Source organism: Mustela erminea, chromosome 5 (assembly GCF_009829155.1).
Source record: "Mustela erminea isolate mMusErm1 chromosome 5, mMusErm1.Pri, whole genome shotgun sequence".
Lineage (NCBI taxonomy): Eukaryota > Metazoa > Chordata > Mammalia > Carnivora > Mustelidae > Mustela > Mustela erminea.
The window spans coordinates 105,322,664-105,337,077 of NC_045618.1; the positions used below are offsets into that span (position 1 = coordinate 105,322,664).

General features: G+C 37.2%; 1 pseudogene; it reads left to right on the top strand.

Moving 5' to 3' along the window:
- Positions 1 to 11: 11 nt before the first annotated feature.
- Positions 12 to 3,811, top strand: LOC116590220 (annotated as a pseudogene).
- The last annotated feature ends 10,603 nt before the right edge of the window (positions 3,812 to 14,414 follow it).

A 14,414-nucleotide genomic window follows, 5' to 3' on the forward strand; every position in this document is an offset into this window, starting at 1 on the left:
TCGAACAAAAAATGAAAACAGCTGTGAAGTTGCTGAAGCGAATGTATAATAATATATGTGCATTGGAGAAGCAGCGTGGTAAGTGTGAGCACTTGTGTGAGCTACAGTTGTCCTGAACTACCTCATAAAAACTAAGCTGAGAAAAGTCAAGACAGCAAATGATAATATGTCAGTCGGACATTTAAAAATTTAATAAGTATATGTTCTGGTAAAATGGGTAATTAATAATTAAAAGTTCAGAAAGAATTTTAGCTTTCACCTATCTAAAATGAACAACTTAAATCACTTTTATATTTTAGGAGTAAAAAAAGTACAGTACTTAATGGGGATTAAAGTACAGTATTTTACTTGGTCTCTTAATAAGTGTTAATGATTGCAATTCGGTATTCTGCAGTCTCCTATGCACTCACTAATTTCTGAAGAACTGTTTTCTTAGATTCACCACCAGGACAGGTTGTCAGTCTTATACATTTCAACCTAAAAATTTATCTGGCACAATTAGCAAAGATTATTAGCCCATGCTGGAGGCTGTTGAGAACCTCTTTGCCAGATATTTTATTATTTACCATGTCTATAACATATATTTACAGAGTATTACATATCTATTACTTTAAAGTCCAGAAAGAATTGATAAAAATTACCTTAAAGTTATGAATTACTATATAGAAGTTTACATTTAAAATGAACTTTAACATTTCCCTAAAGAACTTTGTCCATAATCTTTAAAAAAAAAAATTTTTTTTTTAAATAAAGCAAATACCAAGCCTCTAACTCTACTTTTGCTAAGGAAGTAATCAGAAAAAGTGGTTAGTAATGTGCATAGCTTAATTATAATGGCAAGAGGAATTTTTAACTGATGTGGATATCAGTAGCTTCATGCCCAGGATATGTATTTCCTTCTATTAAAAGAACATGCCATTATATCTAATATTGAAGACCTAAACACAATTGAACATAAGGTGTGACTTCACATTAAAAATTACTGTGTAATCTAGTTGAAAGGGAAACCTTAATTTAGTCAATAAAAACTCAATGTTAGGGCCCCTGGATGGCTCAGTAGGTTAAATCCTCTGCCTTCAGCTCAGTTCATGATCCCAGGGTCCTGAGATCGAGCCTCGCACTGGGCTCTCTGCTCAGCTTCCCCTCCTCTTCTCTCTGCCTGCCTCTCTGCCTACTTGTGATCTCCATCTGTCAAATAAATAAATTAAATCTTTAAAAGAAAAAAGAACTCAATGTTAAACTCTATTGTATTGTACTCTTATGTGCCACTCCAGAACTAAACACAAAAACAAAAAATAGTATCTGATTTTGGATGGTACCTTATGACTCCCACAATGTATTAGCATTGTAATATGGAAGTCTACTTCTATACATTTTTTAATACAGAAACTGTTCAAAGAAGTGATGGTTGGTATTCCCCAGGCAAACAGGACAGAAGGGCATCCCAAAGGCAACATCGTATCTGTGCAGGTCTGACAAACAGAATTCCAGAAACCTGAACGTCTAAGATAGTAAGTGTATACATGGAATATTTTTTTGGTTTCCAATGTTTGAGATTTGGAGAGATGGATAAATATAAATTTCTAAGGAAATTATTGCTATATTTAACTTCCACCCTAGGATGCAAATACAAAAGCACATCTGCCTACTAAATCTACATTCCTCCACTCTGTCTCCTTTTCTTTGATAATTTTGAATGCCTATTCACATATGCTAGTATGAGATTTGCCTTCGTGTGATCAATGAATAAAACAGAATGGTGTATAAAGAGGATTATAAAGAAAATATGTAAGGGAAGAACTTACATAACTTGGTAGAGTAAAATATGTTATATTTGATAAGCTAACGTTTTCTCTAGTTCAACTAGAGAACTTCTACCTTCGGAATATATTCTAAGCCTTGTTTCATTTGAATATGTATACATGCACATATATACGTGTGTATAAGTAAGTAAAAGAGAAATATAAGCTCCAGAGCACTGTTCTCACCTATTAGTTTACAAATCTTTCCTCCACCTCCCATGCCAATATTTTGAACTTCTTGAGGACAATGACATTTATCTTCCCATCTTTGTATTCCCAGTGCCACCGAGAAACACAAAAGAAGCTTAGTCTTGATTCAGTGGAGTAGTTAAATGTTAAATACATAATAAAGCAGATTGTCTTTCCACCTAAAACAAATCAATGGTGTTTGAGTGATCATGGTTTTGCATGTGTGTATAAGAAGTTCATTGTTCAAACCAGTGGTTCGGTCCACATTCAGCACAGGTGATTTCTGCCCTGTGATTGCCATCTATAGCACTATTCAGAGAAATTGTCACCATTTGTGACACTTCTTCAGACATACTGTGCAGAGCTTTGGCTCAGCCTGTTAGACCAGCAACAGCTGAGGCCTGCGGTTGCTGCCCATCATAGGACACATTCTTTGCAGTTATGCTTCAGTGAACCTTAAAGCCCTTGGTGCTCCCTTCTCAGAAATCCTTTCTGGAACTCATTCTACAATGGCTTTGTGAGTTCCCCACTATTCACCAGAGTTGATCCTGATTTTGTTCAATATAATATGACCTGATATGCTGTGACTCCTCTCATCCCATAAAGCCAGAGCTTTCAGTGATTCCCATATACTGATGTAATAGTGTCACCAGTATCCAAGAATTCCAAATGATTATTTTGAACATATCCATTAACCACAAAGGCAGAGTGGTGTAGAGGAAATCTACAATTTTTGAAGTCATACACAGCTGATTTCAAAACCTGCCACTTACAAGTTGGGTGGTCCTGGATAAATTACTTAACTTCTGTGATCCTCCCTTTCCTCCTAGCTTCATAGGATTATTGCTTTAAATGATACCAAGTTCTCCATGTAGGTATTCAATGTTTTTTCCCTTCTATATCATAAGTTAAGAATGGCCTTTTCATGTAACTGTCTCTGCCTATAATGAGACAGTTATAGCTTCAGATTATCAAAATTCTATGAGTTGTCCATTTGACCTTGTGGGGTTTTTTGGTTTTATTTTTGTTTTTTTTAAGTAAGTTCTATACTCAACATGGGGTTGGAGCTCACAACCTCAAGATCAAGAGTCACATGTTCTGCTGTTTTGTGGTTCCTTTGATGTGAGGAACCATGAGCAGCAAAGTCTCCTGTGACCCTGTATGAGGTGGTACAGGAAGTCCTACATGGGAACCAGTGCAAGTGCTGGAAGTTTTTGGAGACGGTGGAACTGCAGATCAGCCTGAAGAACTATAACCCTCAGAAGGACAAATGTTTCCTGGCTGCCATCAGTCTTAAGTCCACTCCCTGCCCCAAGTTCTTCATATGTGTTTTGAGGGACCAGTGGCACTTTGATGAGGCCAAGGCAGTGGAGATCCCTCACAGGTCCCTCATATGGACATGAAGCACTAAAGAAACTCAACAAGAATAAAAAATTAGTCAAGAACCTGGCCAAGAAGTAGGATACATTTTTGGCTTCAGAATCTCTGATCAAGCAGAGCCCACGAATTCTGGGCCCAAGCCTGAATAAGGCTGGCAGGTTGCCTTCCTTGCTGACCCACAATGAGAACATAGTGGCCAAAGTAGATGAAGTGAAGTCCACCAACAAATTCAAGATGAAGAAAGTGATGCATCTTGGAGTGGCTGTTGGCCACATAAAGATGACAGGTGATGAGCTTGTGTACAACATTCACTTAGCTATCAGTTTCCTGGTGTCATTGCTCAAGAAGAACTGGCAGAAAGTCTGAGCTTTATACCTCAAGAGCACCATGGACAAGCCCCACCACCTGTACTAAGGCACAGTTTAATAAACCCTAGGGCTTACATTAAAAAAAAAAAAAAAAAAAAGAGCCACATGTTCTACTGATTTATCAGTTAAGTGTCCCTTTTGGGCTTGGGTTTTATATGTTCAGCTGTATCTTATCTTGTAGGGATGCCTACTCCACTGCTTGACCAGGCCCTTGGAATTAATAAACCGGCTGTAGAATTGAGTGGGTGTGTTTTTTTATTTTATTGTTTTATTTAAATTTCAGCTAATATACAGTGCAATATTAGCTTCTGGAGTGAATTAAGTGATTCATCACTTACATAGGTGTAAGAGTTTATAAACTTTACTAAAGTTTAACAATTCGTCATTATTCATAGGAGGACATTCCCTCAAAATTCGTACTATAAGGTTTGAAAAAACAGTCATCTGTCAAAAGTGAGACTAAATTAAAATAAAATCCGCCAATAGAAACATCGAACAAATAACAATAATAGCCCACAAACCTTTAATAGAGCTTGATTCTAGAAGGTTTTTCTGTATGTCGTCCAAAATCTAGTCTATGCCATTCATAACAAATTGTTACATGTGAAAGTCATTTCTTCATAAGATGAACCACTGATTAAACCTGAGTCTGATGTCTGGTAAGGAAATGAATGTATCCAGAATATTGTGAAACATACATTTATGTGACCTACTGTACTAGGTATAGGAAAAAATTTAAAGATTGCTTGCTTTCCCAGAATTTATAATCTAAAAGATATAGAAATGTTTTAAGTATTAGCTGTTATCCCTGGAGTTTTCTTGAAATACTTTTTCCTCTAAATAGGAAAATATTTATTCAGTTGGTAACATAGTTTTTAATGTCAAACTGCTTGATTTATTGATATAATAAAACACTTCTTGAATTGTCAAATTTAGCTTCCTGGAAACCTAAAGTTACCGAACAAGGATACTTAAATCTTAGAATGCTAAAAAGGGTTGAAAATAATTTGCTCTTTCCCCACAGAATAGGGACATTTTGTTTACTTTTGTTTTACTGACCCTTTTGCCCAAATTAGCTTGATTGAATAAAATACCCTAAGCTGCAGAGTTCTGATAGAAGATGGGCATATTTCTTCATCTTCCCCAGATCTGAGTCTCGACCACAATGCCAAGCCTCTCTGATGTCTGAAAGTGGAAAAATGAATGGTAGGATAACATCAAGGCCTCTGAGACCCTCAGTAACTCCCGCTGAAGACCATTCCTCTACACCCAAGGAAGGGAGGACCTTCCTAACTTCCCAGACCTGCATCAGAGGGTTCCCTGGGGATGCCCAGTTGGTGGCGCCTGAGAGCTTCCTAGGGGCTGCATGAACCCACAGCTGCTAATGGGTATCTCTCTCTACGTTTCTGTTTCTAGCAAATGCACTGGTTTTACGTTTTTAGTAGTCCTATAAAGTTTCCTCCTTAAATGTAAATTAAAATTGAATATATAACAGTATAAACTATACTGGAATTTAAATTAAATTTAAAAAATAAATTGAAAATGAACATTTATAAAGAAAGGTATCGAGTAAATAATAGTTCAGGTGGTATACGGTGAACAGAAAGGTGGAAACACAAATGAGTGTAGAAAAATTATTTTGGGGGGGTTTGAGAATCAGAATTCGACACTTAGGGAATCTAAAATACGAGTAACTTTTCATTATGCTACTCAAGATAGTTTTTCAGTAAAGTCCTCAGAGGGGCTAATAAGCAGTGTAGTCTGTGGAGAATATACTCTGGCTTTTGGGCTAGGCAGACACAATTCAAATGCCATCTCTGCACAAGTCAGCCATGGGCCCAGAGTCCTCACTTGTAAACCAGGAGTCTTAACCTCATAAGGTTTGTGTATGAATTAATGGCATGGTACACAGAAAGAAAAAGTACATAGGTGTTGCTCATTCATTCCTTTTGACTCACCCTTGAATAATGTCAGCTGTTTCTATTTTCTTCATAACTTCTGAACTAGAAGTAGGTCCCAATTATTTCCATTCCAATTTTTTTTTTGTAATGTGCTAGCAAAATGTGGGAAAACAGCATACTGAATTCCCATATTTACTGCAGTACAGAGAAGTTCAAAGTTTGTGTTAGTGGCAAAGTCAGATGTAGATTTTCTTTTTTTATATATTTATTTATTTTGAAATATTTTATTTGTTTATTTATTTGTCAGAGAGAGAGAGAGCACAAGCAGGCACAGAGGCAGGCAGAGGCAGAGAGAGAAGCAGGCTCCCTGCCGAGCAAGGGGCCGATGTGGGACTTCATCCCAGGACCCTGGGATCATGACCTGGGCTGAAGGCTGCAGCTTAACCGACTGAGCCACCCAGGCATCCCAATTTATTTTTTAAAATATTCTTTTTTAAAAATTTGCATTGTATTATGTTAGTCACCATAAAATACATCATTAGTTTTTGATGCAATGTTCCAAGATTCATTGTTTATGTACAACACTCAGCGCGCCATGCAACACGTGCCCTCCTTAATACTGACCACCAGGTTCACCTGTCCCCACCCCCCAAAATGATCACTTTGTTTCTCCAAGTCCACAGTCTTTCATGGTTCATCTCCCCCTCCGGTTCCTCCCCACGCCCCGCCCCATTCACTTTTCCTTTCTTTCTCCTAATATCCTCCATGTTACTCCTTACGGTCCACAAGTAAGTGAAACCATATGATAATTGACTTTCTCTACTTACTTCACTCAGCATAATCTCCTCCAGTTCCATCCATGTTGATGCAAAAGTTGGGTGTTCATCCTTTCTGATGGCTGAGTAATATTCCATTATGTATATGGACCACATCTTTTTTTATCCATTCGTCTGTTAAAGAACATCTTGGCTCTTTACACAGTTTGGTTATTGTGGAGATTGCTGCTATGAACATTGGGGTACACATGGCCCCCCTTTTTGTCACTACATCTGTATATTTGGGGTAAATACCCAGTAGTACAATTGCCAGGTCATAGGGTAGCTCTATTTTTAATTTTTTGAGGAATCTTCACAGTTTTCCAAAATGCCTGCACCAACTTGCATTCCCACCAACAGTGTAAAAGTTTTCATCTAGGTAGGCTAACCAGCTTCACTGCTTCTCCTTTTATGCGCAGAATAAATGAACTTAAACACATATACAATGAACTTAAACACATATACATTCCTCTAACAGATAATTTTCCTCTGCTTTGGTAACTAAAAGCTAAGAGCTGAAATGTTGACCTTTATTCAACATTTTCTAGAGCTTTTAAAATATATTTTTGGTTATCATCTTCATATTGTGTTCCTTTTACTATTCTCTATTTTCTCCTTGTATCTAATTTTTATTTGATATTACTACCCTGTTATATGGATTTTCATTAATTAATCTTTATTGTCATATCCTTTATTGCTGGTTTCCTCAAGTCATTTTTAGAATAAGTTTAAGAATAATTATATATGCAAAATAGTGTCATTAATCTACCACTGATAGTGTTCTAGGCAAAATTTAAGAGAAAAAGATTGGAGAGAATTTAATATGATCCTGAAATTGGTCACGTCAGACAGTTCCCTAGTGACTTCTAACTTTAAGCAGTTCATTCTTGCTAAAACGCAGTGAACTTAGTTAATGCCACCAATTATTGCTTTGTATCAAAAGCCATTAGAATCTGTTTGACTATTTTTTTAAAATGAGACTCACTTCACTAACTCTACCAGCTTATGTATTCAAATGCATATCGTCTTTCAAATTAGTCTCCTCTAGAGATGGTTCTAGTGAATCCATCATAGCCAGAAAAATAATGAGGGGACTTCTCTTTGCAAAAGCCTTCAAAGCCAATTTAGAAACTACAGAAGAAAAATAAACTTTATGATTGCCTCTTCTCTTTAAATAAAACCCACTTTATCTAGCTTAATCAACTGTCTCATATTCATGGGACTCAATTTTTAAGAAATCAAATATTTGGAAGAATATGCCACATGATTTGAAGGCCATTCACAAAGAAAATGGAATTTCCAGAAAGACTTGGTATGATGACAGACTCAATGGAATAAGTGTTTAATTAACCAAAGAGACTACTTTGAAGCTCTATTGCAAGTTTGGATGTTTGTTTCTAAATGCATCTCAGTAATAAGCACATCCCATACAGATAATTTACATGTTTCTAGGAAGCCAAAATATTTTCAATATCAGGATTTATTTGAGTTTTGTTTGATTAAAGCATAAAAATAAAATTTTAAAATAAAAATAATAATTTGGGGGTCTTTATAGCAAAGATCTATTTTGACAGGAAAATTGCAGCAATTGAAACTCTAGTGTATAGAACTGGGGCTGCCTAAAATGAAGGGCAAATAAAGGAGTAGTTATGCATGTGTTTTCATATTCTAATTTGAATACTCTATCAAGAGAAACTAAAAATTATGTTTTGTAAGTCATTCTCATTCTTATAACAATCTTGTGATTATTTGTATTTAATGTTAAATATTACCTGACATTTTTAGTTCTATTATTTTTAGCTGTTCACCCACAAAGGCAATAAAGCTGACATAATTACCCCCTTTTAATTCACAAGAGACATGTATTTACCTATTTGTTATAAGGCTTTTCAAGCTAGCATGCTGTTACTGTGACAAGACTACTTTGAACACACAGTAGGTAAAATAATATTGTCTGTTGCACAGCAACCTCAATAGCTGAATGTTAATTTAACCAGTAAAGACAAAGTAATTGTAATAATAAGAACTCCTTTCTTCTGATGAAGTTAAAAATGGAACTCAAATTGTACTTACATGGCTCATTGGCTTAGTAATCACTGGAAAAATCAACCACAAGGTAAAGCCTTATTGCAAAGCAGCAACTTGTTACTAGATCCTACTTGAAGATCTCAGTGTAGAATCAGTGTAGATTTTAGTGGCGTACTAGAGTATTTGGCACCTGGAGTAGATTATTTTTAATACCTATCACCTCCATGTGACAAAATTATTTTCAGTGATAATCATGAAAGGAATAAAAATGATGCCCAGAAAAGGAATTCAGATAGTGAAAATTGTCTTTTATTGACTGTATGTATATGGATATTTTGGGGAGGTATTTTTTTGTTTTGTTTTGATTTGTTTTTTACTGGCATAATAATCATGCCAATGGGGAAAAAAATAAAATGAAATATTTATTACAGAACAAATAAAAAGTATGAATACTTGTAAGTTACACTAATGCACTTTAAAGGGGGGAATTAATACCTACACAGTGGTCTGTCACAGTTAATGCATAATAGCATACAGTAACTGATATAATTTTAATAAAATCAAAACATCTGTAAAAAGTACAATTTAGATAACTAAATCATACCACTATGTAGCATTCTATTTCCTTGAGTTATTCCTTTTTTTAAAGCTTTTTTTAAAAAAGATTTAATTTATTTATTTGACAGACAGAGATCACGCAAGTAGGCAGGGCGGGGGCGGGGGGAGGGAAGGAGGCTCTCTGTTGAACAGAGAGCCTGATGCGGGTCTTGATTCCAGGACTCTGGGATCATGACCTGAGCCAAAGGCAGAGGCTTTAACCCACTGAGCCACCCAGGCACCCTCCTTGAGTTATTTTTCACTTGAAAAAAAAAAATGATTAACGATAAAAAAGAAATACAATTCAAATAAAATTCAATACAATTCAAATAAAATACAATATAATTCAATACAATACAAAAGAATTCAATACAACAAAAGAAATACAATTCAAATAAAATTCAATAGAAAAGAAATACAATTCAAATTTAGTAAGAGATTCAATGTTTGAAAAAAGATTTACACTTTTTGGGCAAAAAGTTCATATTTCACATTTAGCATGTTGTCTCACTGTTGTAATTAAAAACTTCCCAGGGACACGTGGGTGGCTCAGTCGGTTAAGCGGCTGCCTTCGGCTCAGGTCAGAATCCCAGGGTCCTAGGATCAAGTCCTGCATCGGGCTCCTTGCACAGCAGGAAGCCTGCTTCTCCCTCTGCCTGCTCTGCCTGCTGCTCCCCCTGCTTGTGCTCGCTCTCTCTCTCTGTCTGACAAATAAATAAAAAAATCCTATAAAATAAAAAAATCCTATAAAATGACAAATAAATAAAATCCTAAAAAAAAAAAACCAAAAACTTCCCATAATGACTGGATTGAAGTGACTCAAGTTGTTTCTTAATCTTTAAAATCACTGTGATAAATTATAAATTTCAAGTATACTGTTTAAACACAGTATTATGTAGTACCACGAAATTTGAAGATAGAAATTGCCTTTAGAGCAGGCTTTAACAGTCCTCAATAGCTATTACTTTGGAAAGGAATGGATGCAGCCAAGTCCATGTGTGGGGGCTGAGGTATAATTGGGAATTCTCCAAATTAACTTACATGCAGGATGCATTGTTTCTTAAAGGTAAGTTATCAGAATGTGCTAATCTGTGATTTCTATGTATTTTATTTCAACTCAACAATAACCACAGGAATTATTTAGAATTTAGACCAACAAGATACAGTTTTGCCACTAACATTGTTTAGAATTGTTGGCACGCGACAATAAAAACCAGACCAATGTTTGGTCAGTTTTATGTTGTGTTTAAGCTTCTCTACAATGCCTACATCAGGAGGTGACCACCCTGCCCTCAACACATGACGGCACACTTTCATTTCATCTCAGCCTACCAAACAAGCTTTGTTTTGTGCCAGGTACATCAAAGGAAGAAAACACCCAGAGATGTTCTGCACCAATCTTTACATGTTCATCAGTATTCACTTAGTGAGAAGGACCAAGAGTTAATTAGTAAAATTAACAGTTGTTAAATAACTGTGTGTCACTGCTTCCCAGGGCCATTGTACACCATGACTAGTTCTGTATCATATCCTACCATTAACACTATAAAGCCTTTTTTTAAAAAATTTATTTAACCCATTTAACTGGAGAAGAAACTCAGAGCTGGCCTTAAGTAGGCAGCAGACTCTCGGCATGTTTGCTTCATCTTTGAGCACGTTCCTGGTTTCCACTCTGTTCTTTCCCCAATCCTAGAATCTCAGTGCTACTGTATCCGAGATTTCTAGGACCACTTCAAAGTTTCTGTGTCCCGACTCAAGTATTGGGAACCTGTGTGTTCCACCATTCAGAGGATTTGCTTTTCAAATAGGACTGCAGAGTAAAGCTGAGCATAAAAACCAAGGGTGTAATTTCTGACACCGAGAGTGTTCTGTATCTTGGGTTATAGGGCCTTCATACCACCTCTCAGATCACACCATGTCAATCACTCTGCTCATCTTACTCACACGGTCCATCTGATACAGTGACTTATCTCATGTCATTACCTCAAGATTGCAAATGGGCATCATAAGTTTATGGGAGCTTCTGTCTTGATAAGGACAGGTTTCCAATCTTTTTACAAAGTCACAAGACTTTAAAGAAAAAAAAGTCACAAGACTTTTCTATCCCAAAACTAAAACAGAAGGCAGTGCTGGTGCATGTACAATCATGACTATATCACTTATTGTCACTTATTGTCAGTTTCTTTATCCCAAAAACGTGGGAAGAAGGCAAGGTGACTGGATGATTTCTAAGGTCCCTATCACCTTCTGTATTTCTATTGTACATATAAAACAAATTTTACATGAACCAAATTTTATCATTTCTAGTCACATAATTTTGGGAAAAGAGAAGAGACAAGTTGTTTGTAATAGGAAAATGTGATGGCAGTGACAATGATCACAGGACTCGAGGTTAGGAAAGCAAGTTGTGGAGTTATAAAAATCTTTCTCTTATGGAAGCTTCCTGTTCGGGTTTCTCTCTCTCTCTTATTCTCTCTCTTTTTTCCCTTTCTTTCTTTTTTTTAATTAAATGTATTTATTTTCAGCATAACAGTATTCATTATTTTTTCACCACACCCAGTGCTCCATGCAATCTGTGCCCTCTATAATACCCACCACCTGGTTCCCCAACCTCCCACCCCCCCCTTTTTTCCCTTTCATTTTGCCTTATGGTTTTTGTTGAACTGTGGCCTACCATCCCATATCCTGGAGCTCTAAATGTTAACAAAATCACAACAGTAAGTAAAATATGTAGTATGTCAGTAGTGATAAATTCTTTAGATAAAAAAAAAGGAAGAAGAAGAATGAAGAGTTCTGGGGGATGGAAGTGGGGTACAATTTTTACAACATAATAATGTACAATTGTCATAGAAACCAAAGGCAGGTGTGGTGGGGGGCAAGAGTGAACTTTCTGGTGATCAGAAGAGAGCAGCAAGTGCTATGAAAAACAACTTCTTCACCATTCAGGAAGTGACCTTGCTTATCACAAAACAGCAAGTGTCACAAGGACCGGTGAAGGACTTTTACTTTTCAAATACAGTATCTTCATACAAACTAAATGATTTTAAAACAACTGTGGTGAAGTGTCTGGGTGGCTCAGTCAGTTAAGTGTCCCACTCGATTTTGGCTCAGGTCATGATCTCAGGATCGTAAGATCGAGCTCTAGGTTGGGCTCCACACTGAGCATGGAGCCTGTTTAAGATTTTCTCTCCCTCTCCCTCTGCTCCTCCTCCCATGTTCTCTAAATAAATAAATAATAAAAACCTCCCTTGAAAAAATTAAACAACGGTGGCAATATCATAAAACACCTAAATTCTAACTGCAGTTGCAAACTACCTTCCAAAACACCAGCAAAATCCACAGATACTAAGGATAATAATGCTTCAAACACCCTATCCCAGGGAATGCTGTTTCTCAGTAAGATAGAGTCTGCTATTTGACTTGACATTTTCCTTTTCAGCTTTCTATCAGTAATTATAGGATTTAAACTGAGAAGTTACCTGATTCCTGAAGGCGTGAACTCCAGGAAAGTGTGGTAAGAGAGGCTTCTGTGTTGAACTCATTCTAATTCAGAATTACTGAGGCCAACAGGTGTCCTGGCGGTCCTGGGGTATAAAATGGGGAAAGGCTTACACTGGAGTTGACCTTTGGTCAAAGCCAGCTTCAAGGAAGAGGAGTTGGCCTTCACTTAAGAAGTGCTTTGTCCTGCCCAGAGACTTCTTTGTACAGGTGGGGCCTGCTGGACTGGGGGCACCCATTTTTCAACAGCAACTCCACGAAGCAAGACCAGTTGCTGACCTTGTGTGATCAAGGTCAGTATTCCAGTTCATGGGGTGGAGGAGAAGTTGGACCAAGCAAAAGCCTCGTATGCTCTGAATAACAGGGGCGGTGGAGTACCTGTTATATGTCCCTATCTGTCCATATATTTATGGACGATTTGTAGAACAGTTCAGACAGTTGCCTCCCCAAATTGCAAAAACATCTTTTACTTCTTAAATTGAAAAGAAACAAAGTCAGCTGTTCACCCTCTACCACTCAAGTGAAGTTTAAATCTTGGTCCTCCAGACGGAAATTTTAAGGATTCATTACACACAAATATTTACTTATGCCATACAAATGCGTAATGCTCTAGGCTGATTCCGAACGGAGATTGTAGCAACTAGCATTTGTTAGGCACTTACTGTTGATTATAATCCTTGGGCATTTTCTCCCTCAATCCTCCCAATGATCCCTGGAAGTTTGGTACCTCCGTTTCGTAGAGGAGGGGAATTGGAGTTCGACAAGGTGGGGTGATGGGCCAGAATCTGGGCACGAGGCAGCCAGTCTCAGGAGTGCCCTCCTCTATACAGTGCCTCCCAGGAAGCAAACCTGATTCTTTGGCAGTTGGAATAAAGAGACCTCACATGCCTTTCCAGCACCACCCCTACCAACTGGTCTCCTTCCTAAGACAGATAAGAGTGAAGTTACTCTAAACCCTGAACTTACTAACCCTGATTCAGTCCATCTGTTCCCTAATTAGGTCAGTGTGACCATTTCTCCACTTTCGTCTTTCACAGACCTCCCTTTAACAAGATGTACTCAGTTTATGTGTACTTTCCAGCAAGCCTGCCAATGGTACTTGATCATCAGCCATAAGATAAACTTTCAGTCCCGACTCCATTTCCACAAGCAAATAAATGACTCACTAAAATTTCATAGTCAAGAGGTGAGAGAAAAACGTAAATGTAGTTCTTTGAAATGTCTCCTTTGGGTTCAGGGAACATACATGGTAGGGGCTAATTGTCAGAAAGTTTAATTGTTACCCTGTACTGAGCTTCCCTTGTGCACTGGGGCACACCATAGGTGCTAATAGTGAGAAAATTTGACTGTAGCTCTGCTGTGCTCTCTTCATTAAGCTAATGGAACATTTTGCTTTCATTTTCTCCCTAGGGTGGCTGTAGGAGTACAACCTTATAATTGTTCCTCTTACTGTAATTGGAGGTAGTAGGAGTATATATAATCTTATTGTCTTTCCTATGTGGTGGTAGTTTATTTATGACCTATTGATAATTCCCAGCCAGCAGCAGAAAACTCAGTGAGTATTACATTAGCCTTCCCTCCTAGGAGAGTGCCTACCAAACAAAGACTATTATTAACCAGAGGGAACACGTACTAGGGATGGCCCATCATACCAAATACAAACTTCATTACTGCAAAAAAATGACCCTTCTGGGTATCATGGATATTTCTTTTTTTCAATAAAATTAATGAAGTCTTTTGTCTTTCTTTACCTTTCTTTAGACGTATTAACAAAGCTTCACGAATCTTTCTGGGATTCTGCACATCTTCAAAGTAATGGGGAGTCTTATTCGGCCA